Below are 22,440 nucleotides of genomic sequence, written 5' to 3' on the forward strand. Positions count from 1 at the left end.
GCGCAACTGTTAAGCACTTGGCTGCTAGCGGAAATGTTGGCAATTCAAACCCACCCAGCAGTTCCGTGGGAGAAAGATGTGGCAGTCTGCTCCTGTGAAGATTACAGCCAAGAAAACCCTGTGAGGCAGTTCTGCTCTGTCCCACAGGGTCATTACAAGTCAGAATTGACTTGAGAGCACTGAACAACAGTTATAATCATTTTATGTTATTTACAAGTTAAAGATGCAAAGTGTTTTTTAGTGTAATTCTGTTTTTAAATACAGTTGTAAATTGTCATGTTTTCTTTGAAAATCATATTTACTTATTTACACAGCTACTACACAATTATTGTATCTAAAATAAAAAAAATATATAAATAAGCACAAAAGAAAATTCAGCACTAAGAGATAATCACCTTTAACACTGTTATACGTACAAGTTCAGACCTTTTTTTCCTTATTTTATATATTATATATACATACACATGTATATAAACATGATTATAAAAGTCAGCAGTTGGAAACCACCAGCTGCTCTGGTGGACAAAGATGTGGCAGTCAGCTTCTGTAAAGATTTACAGCCTTGGATACCCTATGGGACAGTTCTACTCCATCCTATAAGGTCTGTAGGGGTTTGAATTAACTCAGCGGCAGTGGATTTGGTTTATATAATTATATACATGTACACATGCTTAAAAGGAGCCCTGGGGTGTGGTGGTTCAGTACTCGGCTCCTCCTCAGGAGAAAGATGTGGCAGTCTGCTTCCATAAAGATTAGAAAAAATAAAAACATTGCCATCCAGTCTATTCCAACTCACTGCTACCCTATGGGACAGAATAGAACTGCCCCATAGGATTTCTAAGACTGTAGTCTTTAGGGAAGTAGGCTGCCACATCCCCCTCCCATGGGGCAGCTGGTGGGTTCAAAGTGCCAACCTTTGGGCTGGCAGCTGAGCACTTTAATCACTGCACCACCAGAGCTCCTTTCATAATGATTAATTAACTAACTAACCCATTGCTGTTGAGTCCATTCTGAATCATAGTGACCCTACAGAACAGACTAAAACTGCCCCACAGGGTTTCCAAGGAGTGGCTCGTGGATTCAAACTGCCAACCTTTTGGTTAGTCTTAACTGCTATGTACCAGGGCTCCTCCATAAAGGTTACAGTCTTGGAAATCCTATGGGGTAGTTCCACCCTGCCCTGTAGGTCACTGTGAGTCAGAATTGACTTGACGGCAATGGGTTACGCTTATACATATACATAAGCATGAAACCACATGAAATTGCCAATAATTGATCGTTTTCACCTACAAAAACATGGAATTGTCTTTTATATATTTTTCTGTGATCTGCTTTTGTCATTTAGTACTGCGGCGCAAATATCACTCAGTGTTTGTTTCTCTGTGTGAGGCTATATATTGTTGTTGTTAGGTGCATCGAGTCGGTTCCAACTCATAGCGACCCTGTGCACAACAGAACGAAATACTGCCCGGTCCTGAGCCATCCTTAAAATCATTGTTATGCTTGAGCTCATTGTTGCAGCTACTGTGTCAATCCACCTCGTTGAGGGTCTTCCTCTTTTCCACTGACCCTGTACTCTGCCAAGCATGATCTCTTTTTTCAGGGACTGATCCCTCCTGACAACATATACCCATATGCATATACGGACAGAAGATGGGGCGGGGGGGAGGCGATAGAGAAGACAGAGAACAACACACCTTTTTACTTTTTGGTGATTCATTTCTTTCCCACCTTCCTTTAATTTCTGGCTTTGTTTGTTATATGCAAGGCTCCCAACGCATTTCCATGGTATCCATTGTTCTTAGAAGCTGTTTATAGCTGCACCCGTACTCATCCACCCACCACCCACCCCCCCCACATCCAGCCTTATCCTACCAAGGAACAACTGTGGCCAGCTACATGCAGCCAAAGCCTGCGGATCAAGGAGAGCAGGGCAGAGCAGAGACAGCATAGCCCATATGGATGGATGGGCTCAGTCTCCAAGCCATGGAATGGAACGGGGCGGGGGCGGGGGGGTGGGAGAGGGGGAGTGGCCCCACAAAAGTTTTTGGTTTTGATTATTTGCAATCTGCTCCCATCCGTTCTGAATACCAAACAGGTACGTTTGGTACCAGGGTCTATATAATTTTTGAGATTCGGGCAGAGATCCATTAAATGTATACTAAACACTCACTAAATATCAGGAAGGGACCAGTCCCTGGAGAAGGACATCATGCTTGGTAAAGCAGAGGGTCAATGAAAAAGAGGAAGACCCTCAACTAGATGGATTGACACAGTGGCTGCGACAATGGGCTCAAGCATAATAATGACTGTGAGAATGGCGCAGGAGCAGGGAGTGTTTTGTTCTGTTGCACATAGGGTCGCTATGAGTTGGAACTGACTCAATGGCACCTCACAACAACACAGCAAATACCCAGCAGAAGAGTAAGCCCAGAAACAACTCTCTTCTTAGACAGCAATTCAAATATACCATTACGGTTAATGTTTATCATTCTTTTCTTTCACAAAACCCGTCATTTCCCACATTTTCCTCTCCAAGACCACTTTTATTATTTCTTTCTTCAGAGATCTTATGCTTTGAAACCTTTTCCCACTCAAAGCAGATACTTATTAACTATTTTAATTTACCCTTCACATTCTTTGCAATCTGAAATTACAAATTGATTCTGAAGTCTGTGGAATAGTCGGTCTTCTTTTCTGTCCCTTCTCTATCCCCTTCTGTGCCAGAATAATTCTCTAGCATCAACATGAAAGAATCTACCATGATTCCACATTGCCTCCAAGTCAGGTCCAAGTGCTCTGTCCACCTTTATGGCCTTCTATCAAGTGGTTCCACCACACCAAATCTAACTTAATCCTCACTACACCTCAACACAAACCCAATGCTCTAGTTAGATAAATCTATCAGCTCTTAAGTCTCCTCTCAGACATTTTGCCCATGTTGTTGTTTCTCCTTGAGTTGTTCTTTCTCCTCTAAGCCACCTGTATAACAATTTCCTGCCTTCAAGGCACAAATCACTTCCTAATTCCTTTATGAAATCTTTGTTCATTATTCTGTTTGCAGGGATCTCCTCCTTCTCTACACAATTTATCTTACTTAACAGTCACTAACATTTTTTTTTCAACATACAATACTTGGGTCCACAATCAATACCCATGGAAACAGCAGTCAAGAAATCAAAAGATGCATCGCATTGGGCAAATCTGCTTCAAAGGACCTCTTTAAAGTGTTGAAGAGCAAAGATGTCACCTTGAAGACTAAGGTGTGCCTGATCCAAGCCATGGTGTTTTCAATCCCATCATATGCACGTGAAAGCTGGACGATGAGTAAGGAAGACCGAAGAAGAATAGATGCCTTTGAATTGTGGTGTTGGAGAAAAATATTGAATATACCATGGACTGCTAAAAGAACAAACAAATTTGTCTTGCAAGAAGTACAACCAGAATGCTCCTTAGAAGCAAGGATGGTGAGACTGCATCTTACATACTTTGGACATATTTTCAGTCTCTGAAGAGGGATGTCAAGGTTGGTAAAGTACAAGGTCAGTGGAAAAGAGGAGGACCCTCAATGAGATGGATTGACACAGTGGCTGCAACAATGGGTTCAAGAACAACAATGGTTGTAAGGACAGCACAGGACCGGGCACTGTTTTGTTCTGTGGTACACAGGGTCGCTATGAGTCAGCATCAACTCCACAGCACCTAACAACAACAACAACAGACAATGTGGATTTTTTTTCCAAAAAATTAATTACTCTAAGAGTGTTAATTTTATTTTTTTTTATACTTTAATAATCATTGTTAGTCATGCAGTAGTTAACAGCTGTGGCTGCTAATCAAAAGGCGGGCAGTTCAAATCCACCAGCTGCTCCTTGGAAAGCCTATGTGGCAGTTCTACACTGTCCTATAGGGTCGCTATGAGTCAGAGTTCATTGAAAAGCAATGGGCTGGGTTTGGTTTTAACATGTAAATCATATTTAAATGATCAGCTGGTGAATAATTGTGACTGCTGATAGAGAGTCAGAGCAAGCCAAATGGGGAGGGAGGGTAAAATCAAAAGTTATCTGCTTGATTATTTGCTGATCGGTAGAAAAGAAATTGAAGTTATTGATTATCAGCGTGTTTGGTTTATGCAGACTCTTCCTCTTCCCTGTGACGACAAATAATTAGGGGATGATGCTACACCCTCGGAATGCTATCCAGGACTGCAGGAAATCCCAGGAACTGGCAGATCAGCCTTGGATTAGCACTGGAGAATAATTAGATAAACACAGGGCCTGCTCTGAATTGGCAACATCATCGCACTTGAATATGTCAGGCAGACACTGGCAATGGCAGTGGGGAATCTCTTCTCTGCGCGTTAAAACCTAAAGTTCATTGATGCAGTAGAACACGCAGAAGCATAACCACTAGCTCTTGGATGCACCCTAAAACTCTTCCAAAGATCAAAAACTCAGAAAAATCGCAAGAGCATAAAACATTGCCCATCTCTGGTTTTTGCTGTTTGTATTTTTTAATTTCCTCATTGTATTTTGTTCATTTTTTAAGATCCTGTTCAGAAATTACTCTTCGGAGATCACATTTACTATCCCACATATTACTGGGTTAGTTCAATTCTTGCTTTCTCCTTGCCCGCTTCCGAGCCTGTACAGACATCACAAGATCTAGTATCTCCTTTTAAAATGCAATCTGAGCAAGTCCATGGAGGATATGTGCTGAGAATATGAAGTTTTTAGAGATCCCCCCCGGTTTTCCAATTGGTGATGTGTGTCAGAGAAATCACTGGGCTCCCCCAAAGACATCTCGGTAATAAATGAAATTTAAGGGCAGGGAATGGCGAAAACACCCACATGAATAAAAACTTAATATCTGAGATGCACATGAGTAAATGAATAAACAGCTCTATTGACATCTTCCACCTAAGAGTTCTTCAGGCTCCTAGCATGTTAATTAAGTGAAGTCAGAAAGGTACCACAACAGATAGCTTATGGGTGTCACTTTTGATGACAATGACCTTCCAGAATTGTCTCTTAGCCAAAGAACACAATTAGTGTGCATTTAGGAGATATAATTTCACCTTCCCCCTTTCTTTTCTTTCAGTTGTGGGGTCTCTTTTGCATTTTCCAAACTCAGCTAAATAATGCCAGTAATGGCCATGTTCATAAGTGATATTTGCATATTTTACTTCTGAGCTAAATCATTTCAATTTCTAGATTATATTTGTATCAACTGGATCATGATGTTCCACCCATTCTTGTTGGTTCTGTATATGTTAGTGTGCTTTTGTGATGCAAATAGAGGATAAAAAATGCTCTTGAGCCACTGCGAACACTTTTAAGCAAGTGTCTCCTAAGACTTTCTTATCAGAAATTGGCCTCCATGTGGTAAAATGCTATTTCCAACTCTGCTCCAAGGGAAGATGCATATTAAAATCCTTTTTCTATCTTATGAATTATTTTGCTACGAATCCCTCCCTCCTATCCTGCTACAGAAATAGATACTCAAAACTGAACAAAAATGTCCAGAGTCTATAATTCAAGCTTAAGGAACCGAGTTTTTGATTAATATCATGGTGATCACATCCTTTTGGGCAGGGGTGACATTCAAATTATTTACAGTCTGGAGTGACACAGATGCCATCCTGTCAGTATAAGCACCAGCCTTATTGTAAGATCATGGTGGCTCACAGTTGTCAAGGTTGTCACTTTAGTTGTTGGAACACAGGGAAGGCTGGGTAGGTAATGGACGGTGGAAATGAGATTTGGAAAGATACTTTTATGACTCTTTACCAATTGCTAAGGAAATATTTTAATATTTTAACAACTGGTATATACAAATTACAGTTCTGTCTTAAAAAAAATGCTTGAAGATGAAATGTGAATTTAGGACTCTTGGTTCCTGAATTGTTTAAAGCTTCGTCAGTCTTCATGCTGCCGTACATTCACATAGCAATACAGACTAAGGTATTCGTGTAGATAGTCTATGTCTGTCTTGTTCACCCGCATTCCTAGTACCTAGAATAGCAGATGGAATATTGTGGGTGCTCAATAAATACTTGCTGAATAAATGAGTGCAGAATGAATGAGTGCTACTAAGCCTTATATATAAATTTCCTAAGTTTTATATGAATTCCTAGGTCATTGTAGCTTCTTGATGGAAGTGATTGGAGTGGAATGATAAAGAGGTCTGTTGTGATGATTGAGCCGAGTCCATAGGTAAGGCTGGCATGTATTTTGGTAGGGAAGGGCATGGGGTGACCACCTTTGTTTCATAGCTACAAGTTGCTCTCCTCATTCAAATGGTTAATCTTAAGTGTGACTGGATTAGAATAAATTTTTCCGACAAAGTGGTTAAAAACGAAATGAATTGAAAGTCTAATGTGTGTGTATATGTGTATGAAAACTGCTTATTTAGGATATAGCATAATGATTTTATGTTTTAAAGCTAAGATAAACTTAGAGATCATCTTGTCCAGCCTCCTCATTTTGTAGATATGAACACTAGGCACACAAAGGATGGTGAGACATTTGCCCAAGGTCACACACTAGTTAGTGAAACATCTGAACTGGGACCCAGAACTCCTGACTCCTAGCTCTGAGCACTTTTAAATACTTCCTGGTATCTCTTTAAATGATTATGGCAAATTCACATTCCAGTCCTGTGCCAAACACATGTGCATAAGGCCAGGTCTTTGCTTAATAATGACACTAACTCCAGAGAAAGGGGAAGGTCAGGGTTAATGGAGTTAATAACTACTGATGATGTAAATATCATCCTCAATTTATGTATCTTCCTTCTCACTGATCTTGAAGAGACACATGTATTTAATTTAGAATTTAAGGAGAAAAGGTAAAATCAAAACAAAGAGGCTTTCTCTATTAATTCACTTTGCTCAGCACAGCCCAGAGGCCACTAAATTCTTTAGAGGGGTAGATTACTCAGTTGTAAATCACTTCCCTGATTGGGTTCTTCCTATTTCTTTTACAGCCAGACCACTCTATGATCTCAGACATTAAATCTTTCTCTGATCTAGACTAAAATTTCTTACCCCGGGTTTTGTATTGTTGAATCCCAATTGGATACAGTCCAATACAGAATTTGGAATTTAGAACTGATAAAACAGGGGGATAGTATGTTTTACACGACTAGAGAGCCTTAATTTTGGAAACTTCCTGACTAGATGGAACCTTCAATGTTAGTGGTTATGGACAACCACAATTATTATCCATTAAAAAAAAGAGAGCAACAAAATAAATTAACAATAAATAAATACATACAAATAAAAGAATAAAATACCTAGGAATAAATTTAAGCAGGGATGTGAAAGACTTGTAAACTGAAAAGTACAAAACATTTCTCAAAGAAATTAAATAATAAATAAACGAAAGACAGTCCATGATCATGGACTGGAAGACAATATTGTTAAGATGTCAATACTACTCAAAGTAACCTACATATTGAACACAATCCCTATAGAAATTCTAAAAGCCTGTGTTGTGGGTTGAATTATGTCCCCCCCAAAATGTGTGTATCAGCTTGGTTAGGCCATGATTCCCAGTATTGTGTGGCTGTCCTCCATTTTGTGATTATAATTTTATGTTAAAGAGGATTAGGGTGGGATTGTAACACCCTTACCAGGTTGAATCTCTGATCCAATGTAAACGGAGTTTCCCTGGGATGTGGCCTGCACCACCTTTTATTTCTTAAGAGATAAAAGGAAAGGGAAGTAAGCAGGGAGTTGGGGACCTCATATCACCAAGAAATCTGCGCTGGGAGCAGAGCCTATTCTTTGGACCTGAGGTTCCTGTGCTGAGATGCCCCCAGACCAAGGGAAGGCTGATGACAAGGACCTTCCTCCAGAGTAAACAGAGAAAGCAAACCTTCCCCTGGAGCTGGCGCCCTGAATTCAGACTTCTGGCCTACCGGACTGTGAGAGAATAAACTTTTCTTTGTTAAAGCCATCCTCTTGTGGTATTCCTGTTGTAGTAGCATTAGGCGACTACAACAACCCACCTCTAGAATTTATCCTGCCTCCCCCCCAGGTGCTGGAAAACTGGATCTCCACATGCAAAAGAATGTAACTTGATCCATACTTCATATCATATATGAAAATAAACTCAAAATGGATCAGTGACTTTAAACATAAGAACTAAAGTCATAAAACTCTCAGAAGAAAATATAGGTGTAAAGCTTGAATTTGCCAATGGTTTCTTAGATATGACACACAAAGCACAAGCAACAACAAAAAAAAATAAATAGATAAATTGGACTCCATAAAAAAAAAAAAAAAACAACTTTTGCTCATCAAAGGACTTTTCCAAAAAAGTGAAGAAACAACTTACAGAATAGGAGAAACTATTAGTAACCATGTATCTGATAGGAGTTTAATTAATCCCAAATATATGAAGAACTCCTACAACTCAACAGCAAAAAACACAACTCGATTAAAAAAATGGACAAAGGATCTGAATAGACATTTCTGCAAAAAAAGATATACGAATGACCAATGAACACATGAAAAGATGTTCAACATCATTAATCACTAAGGAAATGCAAATCAAAACCACAGTGAGAAACTACTTCATCAGAAAAGCAGAATATAATAAGTGTTTGGGAAGGATGTGGAAACTTTAGAACCCTCCTGCGTGGCCGGTGGGAATATAAAATAGTGCAGCTGCTATGGTAAACAGTTTGGAGGCTCCTCAGAAAGTTAAACATAGAATTACCATAAACCCAAAAAAAACCAAACCCAGTGCCGTTGAGTCGATTCCAACTCATAGCGACCCTATAGGACAGAGTAGAACTGCCCCATAGAGTTTCCAACGAGTGCCTGGCAGATTCAAACTGCCGGCCTTTTGGTAAGCAGCCGTAGCACTTAACCACTATGCCACCAGGGTTTCCAGAATTACTACACAACCCAGCAATTCCAATCCTAGGAATATACCCAAAAGGCTTTAAAGTCGGACTCAAACAGATACTTGTATATCAGTGTTCATTGCAATATTACCCAAAATAGTCAAAAGGGGAAACAACTCAAGTGTCCACCAATAGATGAATGATGAATAAAATGTGTTACATGCATAAAATAGAGTATTATTCAGCCATAAACTTCTCATACATGCTACGACATGGGTCAACGTTGAAAACATTATGCTTAGTGAAATAAGTCAGCCACAAATGGCCAATTATATAAGACCCCATTTATATGAAATATGTAGAATAGGCAAATGCATAGAGACAAAAGCTTATCGATTTTTACCAGGGGTTGGGAGGAATGGGAATACCAAGGAAGGGGAAATGAGTCCTGAGTTTCTGTTGAGGGTGATAAAAAAACTGTTGGAAATGGATTGAGGTGATGGTTGCAAATCATGGTAAACTGAATTAGGGTCACTTAATTATATATGTAAAAATGGTTAAAATCATAAATTTTTTTTGTTTGTATATTTTACCACCATTAAAAAAGAAAAAAAAAAGGCTAAAAAAAAAAAAAAAGACAGAAAAGAATATAACAAGATTGCTAATATTTGGAATCTGGGAATTAGAATAAGGGAAGTACCGACATGCAAGAAATTTCATTGTTCCAGAATGGCTGACAAAAAAAGGGTAATTCTGGGGTCTGCAAATTGCTGTAGGAATTATTCTCCTATCACATAGTCTAGCAGTGTGTGTGTGTGCGTGTGCTTTCCAATGAGAAAGGATTTCTGAATTGCGCTGACAAATTAAAATTTGCTTTATTAAGAAAATTATTTTCTATCAAGGTTGTTAAAACATACATATTTCACAATATGAGAGAACATTATATATCCCACTTCTAGTGTTGTAAGGTCTGATTTTCTCACTTGTGAATCATCCAGTCTCCTTGGTTTTCTTCCTTCCCTCTCCTGGGCCTTCTCCTTGAGTTATTTCTCTAAATTTTATTTTGGTAAAAATATACTTAACGAAACATATGTCATCTCAACAATTTCTACATGTATAATTCAGTAACATTTATTACATAATTCAAGTGATGAAACCATTCTCGCTATCCTTTTCCAAATTATTCCACTACCATTAATATAACTTCAATACCCCTATGCAAAAACTCCCCTTTTCTTCCTCTCTCCCATCAATGTTAAACACTAATAAGCTTTGGTGTCTATGTTGTTGTTGTTAGGTGCCTTCAAGTGGGTTTCAACTCATAGCGACCCACAGAATGAAACACTCCCTGGACCTGCTCCATCCTCACAATAGTTGCCATGTTTGAGCCCATTGCTGCAGCCACTGTGTCAATACATCTTGTCAAGGGTCTTCTCACTTTCGCTGACCCTCTTATCAAGCATGATGTCTTTCTCCAGGGACTTGTCCCTCCTGATAACATGTCCAAAGTACGTGGGACAAAGTCTTGCCATCCTCACTTCCAAGGAGCACTCTGGCTGTACTTTTTCCAAGACAGGCTTGTTCCTTCCTCATGGTATATTCAATATTCTTCACCAACACAATTCAGAAGGCATCAATTCTTCTTTGGTCTTCCTTTTTCATTGTCCAGCTTTCACTTGCATATGAGGCAAATGAAAATATCACGACTTGGTTGAGTCGCACCTTGGTCCTCAATGTGACATCTTTGCTTTTCAACACTTTATAAAGAGGTCTTTTGCAGCAGCTTTGCCCAATGCAATAAATACGTCCTTTGATTCTTGACTGCTGCTTCCACAGGTGTTGATTGTGGATCCAAGTAAAATGAAATCCTTGACAAGCTGAATATTTTCCCCATTTATCATGATGTTGCTTATTGGTCAAGTTGTGAGGATTTTCTTTTTTTTAATGCTGAGTTGTAATCCATACTGAAGGCTGTGGTCTTTGATCTTCATGAGTAAATGCTTCAAGTCCTCTTCGCTTTCAGCAAGGAAGGTTATGTCATCTGCATATTACAGGTTGTTACTGAGTCTTTCTCTAATCCTGATACTGTGTTCTTCTTCATATAGTCCTTGGATTATTTCCTCAACATACGCATTGAATATGTATGGTGAAAGAAAACAAACCTGATGCATATGTTTCTAGATTTTAAATCATGCAGTATTCCCTGTTCTGTTCAAATGACGGCCTGTTGGTCTCTGTGCAGGTTCCACGTGAACACAATTAAGTGTTCTGGAATTCCCACTCTTTGCAATGTTATTCATAATTTCTTATGACCCACACAGTCTAACGCCTTTTCAGAGTTAATAAAACCCAGGTGAACTTCTTTCTGGTATTCTCTACTTTCAGTCAAGATCCATCTGACATCAGCAAAGATATCCCTTGTTCCACATTCTCTTCTGAATTCGCTTTGAATTTCTGGCAGTTCCCTGTTAATATACTGCTGCAACCATTTTTGAATTATCTTCAGAAAAATTTTAGTTGCTTGTGATATCAATGAATTTTTTTTGATAATTTCTACATTCCATCGGATCACTCTTCTATATAATTGCTTATTTTATATAAGTGAAATCATACAATATTTATCCTTTTGTGACTGACTCATTTCACAAGGCATGATCTTCTCAAGGCTCATTCAAGTTGTGGCATGCTTCAGGACTTCATTTCTCTTTAGGGCTTAGTAGTATTCCATTGTGAGTACACATCACATTTTGTTTATCCATTCGTCTGTTGGAAATTGTGAAAAGTTCAGAAACAGACACTCGTTCTATTTGCCGTCCTACCTTCACTTCTTCGGGGTAGATACCCAGGACTTGGGTTGCTGGGCCATATAGGGTTCTAGGTTCAGCCTTTTCAGGAACAACTGAACTGTTTACTATAGTGACTGTACCATTTTACATCCCTTTAGCAATGGATAAGGGTTCCACTTGAGTTGTTTTTAACTATTGGTTAGAATCACAAAATTTTAGAACTGGTTGGGACTTAAGAGATCACCTGGTTTCTCTTTTCCTCAACACCAAATCCCAACTCTCTGACACAGGAAAGCTGGAAAATAGAGAGCTGATCAGTAGTTCCATGGAAGGATATTGGAATTCTTGTTTGACACAAAGTTTAAGAATCCTTGTGAAATTTTAGCATTCTACTATAAAGTCTGTTTTCCTACAACTGACAGTATGTCTCAAATTACTGCTAAGAAGTGGTATGTATAAAGAGCATAATGTCTCTAACAGATTTTAATGACAGGTACATTTCATTGCGTTAAAAACACTGCATTAATCAGGTATATTAGGAGGTGTATTAACAAAAGATCTAAAGTATTACACTGTCAATACTTTTACAGAACATGGTAAACGTACTTTTTTTTTTTTTTTTACCACAAGCATCCCTTTAATAGAACAACGCACACACATACACACAGGATATTAGTATTTATATTATTATTTATACTAATAGAGTGCTTCTTATGAATGCCAATTCCTTTACACCAATTAGCTCATTTCCTCCTTTAAGAGAATTCTTTATTATAGATGCTATTATAATTTCTATTTGATAGATGAGAAAATGTTGGCTTACAGTAATTAAGAAACTTGCTCAAGGTGTTCCTGCTCATAGTATTCCAATCAGAGTTCAAATGCAAGCAATCTGATCCCAGTGTCCTGATTCTTAAACCTCTTCTGTATCTATGGGATGAGAGTGTTCAAGTAGGCTAAGCTCATATATTTCTCCAACTCTAGATTCATGTCCATTTCTTGTCTTTCAAAAAAGAGAATCGACTTACACTGTGAGGGCTGGAACTCAATGGGCATCTTAGTCATTTAGTGCTGGGTCAGCAGTTGGAATCCACCAAGCGCTCCTTGGAAACTCTATGGGGCAATTCTACTCTGTCCTATAGGGTTGCTATTTGTCAGAATCGACTCGATGACACTGGGTTTGGTTTTGGTATAACAAAAATACCACAAGTGGATGGCTTTAACAAAGAGAAGTTTATTCTCTCACGGTCCAGTAAGCTAGAAGTCCAAATTCAGGGCTCTGGCTCCAGGGGAAGGTTTGCTCTCTCTGTCTCCTCTGGAGGAAAAGTCCCTGTCATCAGTCTTCCCTTGGTCTGGGAACATCTCAGCGCAGGAACCTCAGGTCCAACGGGCACGCTCTGCTTCTGGCGCTGCTTTCTTCATGGTATGAGGTTCCCAACTCTGCTTACTTCCCTTTCCTTTTATCTCTTGAGCGATAAAAGGTGGTGCAGGCCACATCCCAGGGAAACTCCCTTTATATCGGATCAAGGATGTGACCTGGTGAGGGTGTTACAATCTCACCCTAATCCTCTTCAACATAAAATTACAATCACAAAATGGAGAACAACCACAGAACACTGGGAATCATGGGCCAACCAAGCTACTACACACATTTTTGGGGGGACATAATTCAATCCATGACAACGGGATTGCCTTGTTTTTCTGGGTCTTGCAAGTTTTCCATTCCTTTTAGTGGGAAATGTTTGCGTTTTCACTCTCTGACAGGTTTCTGCCTTACACAGGTTCTGGTTTCACAGGTTTTCTTGCAGTTGGTTTCAAGTCCAAATCACAGAAGATTTTGGAAGGGTATTTATCCTCTGCTGTGAATGCCAAATCAGCCAACATGGCTGCTCAGTCTCTTCGTTTTAGAATGCTCCTTAGTTCAGAGTGCTTCTTGGGGGTGTCACCTACAGAATCTCTTCTCTTTGTACAGTGAAACTTGTGAGAGATGAAACTCAACAAGATTTCCTTGTTTTCCCACATCTCACAAGCTTTCTTCTCTGAAAGGACGTAATCGTACCACTTTTCTATCACTCATTTTAGTGGTTCTGGCTTTCGCAGGCTTTACTGTAGTGGATTTGAATTCTACAGTTTCACTTCCTTATGAAATGTTTTTAAGCTTTCTAACGGGTTTCTCTCTCCAGTGTGCATGGTCACAGGAACCTCTTATTTGTTTAGTTTTTCTGGGTTTTTATTTTGTTATGTTTTGTTTTTGTCTTTTTCCTCCTTTGCTAAGTAATGTGATCTAGGTACATGTATCCGGCTCTCCAGCTGCCCAAATTTAGTTTTAGGGTCCTTCCTATTTACAGTGGAGGTGTTTCATTTCAATTCCTCTCATAAAACGAACAAAGTTAATAAGGTGTGCTTGAGAGAAACAACCTTCCAGGGAAGATATTTGCAAAGATAAAACAGCATTCCCTGTTCAATTTCCCCCAAAGAAATGTAAGCATAGTGAAAAAGCACATACTGGATACGCTGAGGGAGGTGGAATAGAAGCAAAAGGTGGATGGAAGGAGAAAAAGAGAGAGACAGGCAGAATAACTGCCTTGATACCTATTACCTGAAAAACCAGTCATTACTTAAGTTGCTCTGTCATGACTATGTACAGATAGCACAGATCCATGAGGAAATAAAGACAACATGGCTCTCTCAGATGACAAAAGGCATCTTGAGTATTTCAGAGCTGGCTGATAAGAAAGGCCACAATTTTTTTCAATGGTTTATGAAAAACACATCAATCACGGATGAATGGATGAAGGCCAATCCTCATTTGGAAGGGGAATTATGTTCAAAAAACAATCAAATGTCTTCATTTATTTATTTATTTTTTATTAACAAGGCACATAAACAGAAAAGTCTATAGTGGGAGGACATAAGGGGTGAAATTTTATGGAGGTTTCTCTGTATGTGGTTTATCCTTTTTTTCTCTTTACACTAAATTCCACTCAGGATATGGCAATCTAGTGCAAGTCTTCTTATCGCAAGGCACAAAAATGACAGTTTTAGCTTTCTAGAATTAAAACAAACAAAAACGTTTTCACTAAGACACACGATGCTTGAGATCTCTCTGTTTTATTTTCCTTTTTAATTAAACATAATGGAAACTTTAGTCTTGAGCCACTCCACTCTGTCTTGTTAAAGCTTGTTGCTCGCTGGTCTTCTCGTTGGGACCCATAATGGGAGAGCGTTTATCGGGACATAAGGGGGAGTTGTCGCTAAGCTGCTAACGACACCGTATGTGTCCAAAGCTACAGCGTTACTACTCCCGTGGGTCTGCAATATTACACTCCCATTTGCCATGTAGTCTACAAGAAGGCAACTCTCTGAATTAATCGTTTGTTAGGCAGAAAGGCAGCTCTCGGGTATTGCTAGGAATAATGTATATTTAAAAAAGAACACCTACAATGTACCATAGAAGTCCTGGGTGCTGCAAATCATTACAGTGCTGAGCTACTAAAGGCGGGTTGGCAGTTCAAGCCCACCCAGAGGCACCTCAAAAGAAAGGCCTGGTGATCTGCTTTGGAAAGGTTACAGCCATGAAAACCCTACGGAGCTCAGGTCTACCCTGCAACCCGTGGGGTCACCATGACATGGATTGGACTCAAGGGCAGCCGGTAAGTATGTACTATACATGGAATGGAAACGGATTTTTAATATTAAAACTATCTGGGGAAATTAGCACGCAGTAGAGAACTTCACGGAGTCCTCGGGTGGCGTGAAGGCTGACACGCTGGGCTGCTAACTGAAAGGCTGGTGGTTTGAGTCGACCCAGAGAGGCCTCAGAAGAAAGTCCTGGGAATTTACTTCTGAAAAATCCATAGCTCTGCTCTGACCCATATGAGCTCTCCATGAATTAGAGCCGACTTGACGGGAAGAGGAAGCCCTGGGGGCGTAGTGCTTAACGGCTACGGCTGCTAACCAAAGGGTCGGAAGTTCAAAACCACCAGGCGCTCCCTGGAAACTCTATGGGGCAGTTCTACTCTGTCCTGTAGGGTCGCTAGGAGTTGGAAACGACTCAATGGCAATGGGTTTGGTTTTGATGGCAAACAACAACAGGGAGCTTTATGACCACGTGTGAATGCACTGTGCTAGCATATATCTTGCTGATGCCGTTTTCATTTTTTGCTACATAGCCCTTAATCAGGTTAGTATTAAGCAATTGAGCAGTGCAGCTGGTTCGGAAATATAAACTTATTGAATACAAAGTTTAAGAACAAATCAAGTATGATTCATAACTCTTTGCCCGAGGAAAGGAGCTAACGGGGCTCGTTTTGGTAAACGGACACCCATTCATTTTAATGCTCTACACTCAACAGCCCCGCAGGTTTGTCAGTTTGTCGTACTGCGGTGGCTTGCATGTTGCTGTGATGCTGGAAGCAATGCCACTGGTATTTCAAACACCAGCAGAGTCACCCATGGTGGGAATCCAGCAGAGCTTCCAGACTGATAAGGAAGAAGGACCTGGCAGTCTACCTCTGAAGAAACGGGCCAGTGAACGCCTTCTGAACAGCAGTGGAACACTGTCTGATATAGTGCCAGAAGATGAGCCCCGCGGGTTGGAAGGCCCTCAAAATAAGACTGGGGAAGAGTTGTCTCCTCAAAGTAGGGTCAGCCTTGCTGATGTGATTGGACTAAAGCTTTCAGTACCTCCACTCAACGATGTGGCACGACTCACGATGAGAAGAAACAGCTGCAAAATCCATTAATAATCAAAACATGGAATGTGTGACGTATGAATCTAGGAAAATTAGAAGCCATCAAAAATGAAATGAAACTTATACAGGTCAATATCCTAGGCATTAGTGAGCTGAAATGGACTAGTATTTGCCATTTTGAATCAGATGATCATATGATCTACTCTGCCGGGAATGGTAAATTTAAGAGGAATGGAGTTGCATTCATCGCCAAAAAGAACATTTCAAGATCTGTCCTGAGGTACAATGCTGTCAGTGATAGGATAATATCCATACCTACAAGGAAGACCAGATAATAGGACTATTATTCAAATTCACCCACCAACCAACAATGCCAAGGATGAGGAAACTGAAGATTTTCATGAACTTCTGTAGTCTGAAATTGATCAAACAGGCAATCAAGATGCAATGGTAATTTCTGGGGATTCGAATGCAAAAACTGGAAACAAAAGAAGGATCAATAGTTGGAAAATATGGCCTTGGTGATAGAAATGATGCTGGAGATTGCATGACAGAATTTTTCAAGACCAACCACTTATTCATTGCAAATATCTTGTTTCAATAATACAAATGATGACTCGACATGTGGACCATGCTAGATGGAATACACAGAAATGAAATCGACTACATCTGTGGAAAGAGACAATGGAGAAGCTCAACATCATCAGTCAGAACAAGGCCAGGGAACAACTTCGGGACGCACCATCAATTGCTCATATGCAAGTTAAGTTGAAGCTGAAGAAAATTAGAGCAAGTCCACGAGAGCCAAAATATAACCTTGAGTATATCCCACCTGAATTTAGAGACTATTTCAAGAATAGATTTGATACACTGAATACTAATGACTGAAGACCAGATGAGTTGTGAAATGACATCAAGGATATCATACATGAAGAAAGCAGAAGGTCATTAAAAATACAGGAAAGAGAGAAAAAACCAAAATCGATGTTAGAAGAGACTTTGAAAGTTGTTCTTGAATGGAGGGTAGCTAAAGCAAAAGGAAGAAATGATGAAGTAAAAGAATTGAACAGATTTCAAAGGTGGCTGAAGAAGACAAAGTATTATAATGAAATGTGCAAAGACCTGGAATTAGAAAACCAAAAGGGAAGAACACATTAGGCATTTCTGAAGCAGAAAGAACTGAAGAAAAAATTCAAGCCTCAAGCTGCAATACTGAAGGTTTCTACAGGAAAAATACTGAACGACATAGGAAGCATCAAAAGAGAATAGAAGGAACACACAGAGTCACTATACCGAAAAGAACTGATCAATATTCAACCATTTTAGGAGGTAGCATATGATCAAGAACCCATGGGACTGAAGGAAGAAGTCCAAGCTGCACTGAGGGCATTGGTCAAAAACAAGGCTCCAAGAATCAGCAGAATACAAATTGAGATGTTTCAACAAATAGATGCAATGCTGGAGGTGCTCATGCATCAATGTCAAGAAATTTGGAAGACAGCTACATGGCCAAGTGACCGGAAGAGATCCATATTTGTGCCCATTCCAAAGAAAGAGCCAACAGAATGCAGAAATTATTGAACAATATCCTTAATATCACATGCAAGTAAAATTTTGCTGAAGATCATTCAAAAGCAGTTGCAGCAGTACACTGACAGGGAACTGCCAGAAATTCAAGCCAAATTCAGAAGAGGACGTGGAAGGACGGATATCATTACTGATGTCAGATGGATCTTGTTTGCAAGCAGAGAATATCAGAAACATGTTTACCCATGTTTTATTGACTATGCTAAGGCATTTGACTGTGTGGATCATAACAAATTATGGGTAACATGGCGAAGAATGGGAATTCCAGAACACTTAATTGTGCTCATGAGGCAGCTATACATAGACCAACAGGTAGAGGTTCAAACAACAAGGGGATACTGCATGGTTTAAAGTCAGGAAAGGTGTGAGTGAAGGTTGTGTCCTTTCACCATACTTGATCCTTCTGCATGCTGAGCAAATAATCCAAGAAGCTGGACTATATGAAGAACATAGCATCAGAGTTAGTAGAAGACTCATTAACAACCTACAGTATGCAGATAACACAACCCTGTTTGCTGAAAGTGAAGAGAACTTGAAGCGCTTACTGACGAAGATCAAAGACTACATACAGCCTTCAGTATGGACTACACCTAACACAAAGGAAACAAAATTCCTCACAAGTGGACCAACAAGCAACATTATGATAAATAGAGAAAATACTGATGTTGTCAAGGATTTCATTTTACTTGATCCACAATCAACACCCATGGAAGTAGCAGTCAAGAAATCAAAAGATGTATTGTACTGGGCAAATCTGCTGCAAAAGGCCTCTTAAAGTGTTAAAAATTAAAAAGTGAAGATGTCACTTTGAGGACAAAGGTATGCCTGACTCAGACCACGGTATTTCCAATTGCCTTATATTTATGGGAAAGCTGGACACTGAATAAGGAACACCAAAGAATTGATGCCTTTGAATTATGGTATTGGCGAAGAGTACTAAATATACAGTGGACTGACGGAAAAATGAAAGACTCTGTCTTAGAAGAAGTACAGCTAGATTGCTCCTTAAAAACAAGGATGGCTCGTCTCTTGTACTTTGGGCATGTTATTAGGAGAGACTAGACCTTTGAGAAAGACATCATGCTTGGTAAAGTTGTGGGTCAGCAAAGAAGACAAAGACCCTCCACAAGATGGACTAACACAGCGGCTACAACAACGGGCTCAAGCATAGCAACGATTGTGCGGATGGCGCAGGACCAGGCAGTGTTTTGCTCTGTTGTACGTAGGGTTGCTAAGAGTCGGAACTTACTAGGTGGCCCCTAAAAACAACAAGAACAATACTCTATAGGCAATTCTATAAACCACTAGCAAAAAATAAATAAGTTGTTTCAGATGCAATGAACTAATTGTAAGATGAAAGTTTTCAGTCAATATCCCAGGAAATACAGGAAAAGGACCCAGGTAATTACTTTAACAGATAACAACGATGCTTAGGATGGTCCAAGAGGAAACACTTAACAAGGCAACTATTACTTGATGTGCTTGTAGGCTGACCTTCTTACGTGCTTCCTCTAGGTCATTTAAGTAAACATTCAGCAGACAACGTAGCCTGATCATTAGTTGTAGCTGAGGGATGCCTGCTTGCACCTGCTACTGTGAATATATTTGTTCTTGGTGTGTTTTCCAAAATGTCAGTTCACACTTTTCCTATCAATGTGCCCAAGAGAAATACAAAATAAAACAAACAAAAACCCATCTTCTAACTGATATTTCGGTTTTTGAACTGTCAGTGTTGAACTGACCTATCTTATATTATGACCAAAAGGGCAAATTAGCTATCAGGTGGCTCAGCCCTTGAAGATTTCCTCCCTCTTTCAGGCCTCACTGGAACGTCTCTGGCTCTATTCTCACTACATATGTAGGCACTAGTTTTCTCTGAAGCAGATCCATTTAACCATTTTAAGCCAAAGCTCTTAGGTCCATAAATGAAAAAAAAAAAAAAAAAAAAAGATGCCGACAAGTTGATTCCAACTCATAGCAACCCTACAGGACAGAACAGAACTGCCCTATAGGGTTTCCAAAGTGGTAATCTTTACAGAAACAGACTGCCGTGTCTTCCTCCTGCAGAGTGGCTGGTGGGATGGAACCGCTGACCTTTCAGTTAGCAGCCAAGCGCTTAACCGCTGTACCTGCAGGGCTCCTTAGTTTCAAACCTGTTGGAATAAAGGCAGAAGGAGCTGGCTCTTCTGGTTCCTTATGATCAAACTAAATGCTTCACCATTTGACCTTTCTATTCCTGTCACGAGGCAAGTACACATCAGTTATCTCTGGCCGGGGTTCTCAGAGCATGTTTTTGTTGCTGGGTACTGTCAAGCAGATTCCAACTCATAGCGACCCAATGTGACACAGTAGAACTGAAGCAGTTAAGTTCAGCTGGTATACAGAACAATGGTCAGGAAGCTGTCTGATTCAAAGTCAGAAAACACTCGTCCACAAGTTCTTATTTCCTGACTATCACACCAAATAATTATCTTTCTTCTTGGGGAAAGCAATGTTCTAGCATAAAGGTACTGGGTATTCAGTTTATGCTTGCAGTTTGGATCCTTGGACTAATTGCTATTGGCAAGAATTGCCTAATCTCACTTTCACCAGCCTTGGGCATTTATTTTCTTGTTGAGAGCATTTAGGTGTGGCCACCTGTGATAAACAAAACAAAACTAAGATTCTGTGCTACAGTCACAACTGGCCAAGAAAAGATCACATCCAAATATTAAAGTGATTATTCAGAGCTGGCAGCTCCATCACTAGGAGGAATGTAGCCATCACGGACTACAAAGGAAATCCAGATACCTCGCTGAGACCTAAGTAAAATCAAAGAATTGTAGGTCATCCAAGCACCAAGCAATGTCATTGCTAACTCTCCAAGAGAAGTTGGGAATTGGGGAATTGCTTTAGGGCCATGTTTGGCATAAAGGAAAAAAAAAATTAGGGGAAAGAAATTCTCAAATTGTAACATGACCTAGTTCCTTCAACAAAGCAACTGCTCCATAAAGCTGTTCCAAATGCTATTTTAATCAAACCCAGCCTTTGCTGGAGTTATACTCTCAGGGCACAGCTAGTTTCACCAAAAAACTCTGACAGAGTACCAGCCAGAAGCACTGAGTGATGTGGGCATCATGACCACTTCAGTGTCATTTAACTAGACTGCTGTTCATCCCTTCCTGCAGAGACAGTGAAATATTATTCCTTCTTGTTGACGTTGGTTGGTAGCCACTCTACAAATGCAGAACTCTTTCTGTAGTTGGACTCTTATGCGCATACCTTTTCCCACTGACGTGCAAATATAACTCATTCGCCACTATGATTTCACAGGCTTCACCCTCTCTCCCTCGAAAAGCTCAGTCACTGTAGTCCCCAAGTATCTCCAATCATATTTGACAGACATTCTAATATGAATACCATGAACGCAGAGGATGCTAGAAAAATCATTCTTAAGTAGAAAAGGGAATACCAAAAAACTAAACCCACTGTTGTCAAGTTGATTACGACTCATAGCAACCCTATAGGGCAGAGTACGACTGCCCCATGGAGTTTCCAAGGAGCACCTCGTAGATTCGAACTGCTGGCCTCTTGGTTAGCAGCCATAGCACTTAACCACTACGCCACCAGGGTTTCAAGAAAAGGGAACAGAAGGAATAAACAGATACAGGGGTTTTGCAGAGAGTTTACCTACAAAGCTGAACATATTCCAAGCCTCACTGTCGTCCTAGCTATTTTATTTCCAGCATAGGAAAACAGAAACAGAATACTTACTGTAATCTGGGCAGCTAAAACCACCCACGGCCATCGTCCATGGGAAGGGTTCATTCAGTAAACCAATGAAATGCTTTTAGCAATTGCCTGGATTATGGCCATGACTGGCTCTGAAAATAAGAACTGAGTTTTGAACTTCACAAGTGTGTGTATATCTCAGATTTTGGAGCTGGAATCTATGCTTGCCTTACATTCAGTGCTAATAATTCCTTTCACCAGTAAACAGAACTCTTACTCAACTGATAGATGGCTGTACACTTCAATACAAGTGCAAATAAATAGCATTCCACATAGCCAAAACAAAAACTAGTTATCGTTGAGTCAACTATGGTGACCCCACATTTGCAGAGTAGAACTGCTCTGTAAGTTCTACTCTGGGTGTAACCTCTTGGAAGTGGATCGCCAGGCTTTTCTTCCATGGCACTTCTGGGTGGATTTGAACTGCTAACCTCTCAATTAGTATCCAAGCGCTTAAATGTTTGTACCACCCAGGGACTCCCTAGCATTCACAACAATTACTTTTTATGTCAGGGTCTAGCCGTTGTTCTGTCTTCCATCAGTAAATCTGAGACTAAATCTCATTTTAGTGGTTGAAATCTGATATCCACAGATTTTACCAAGTTAAGTCTAACTGATGATCAATAGGAAAGGTTATTACTATGATCATCCAAAATTGAACCAGGAGCCAAATAGTTATATTATCACAGTTCATTAGCAGACATGAGTTTCATGATTTTAACTCTATAAATTTACAAGTATGGCTA

The 22,440-nt window shown here is 39.9% G+C and overlaps 1 protein-coding gene across 2 annotated transcripts in view; it reads right to left on the minus strand.

The window, feature by feature from the left end:
• Positions 1 to 22,440, minus strand: part of UNC5D (unc-5 netrin receptor D) — a 627,625-nt gene that overhangs the window by 101,204 nt on the left and 503,981 nt on the right. The gene's annotated exons all lie outside the window — the stretch shown is intronic.

The sequence above is a fragment of the Loxodonta africana genome, chromosome 19 (assembly GCF_030014295.1).
Source record: "Loxodonta africana isolate mLoxAfr1 chromosome 19, mLoxAfr1.hap2, whole genome shotgun sequence".
NCBI lineage: Eukaryota > Metazoa > Chordata > Mammalia > Proboscidea > Elephantidae > Loxodonta > Loxodonta africana.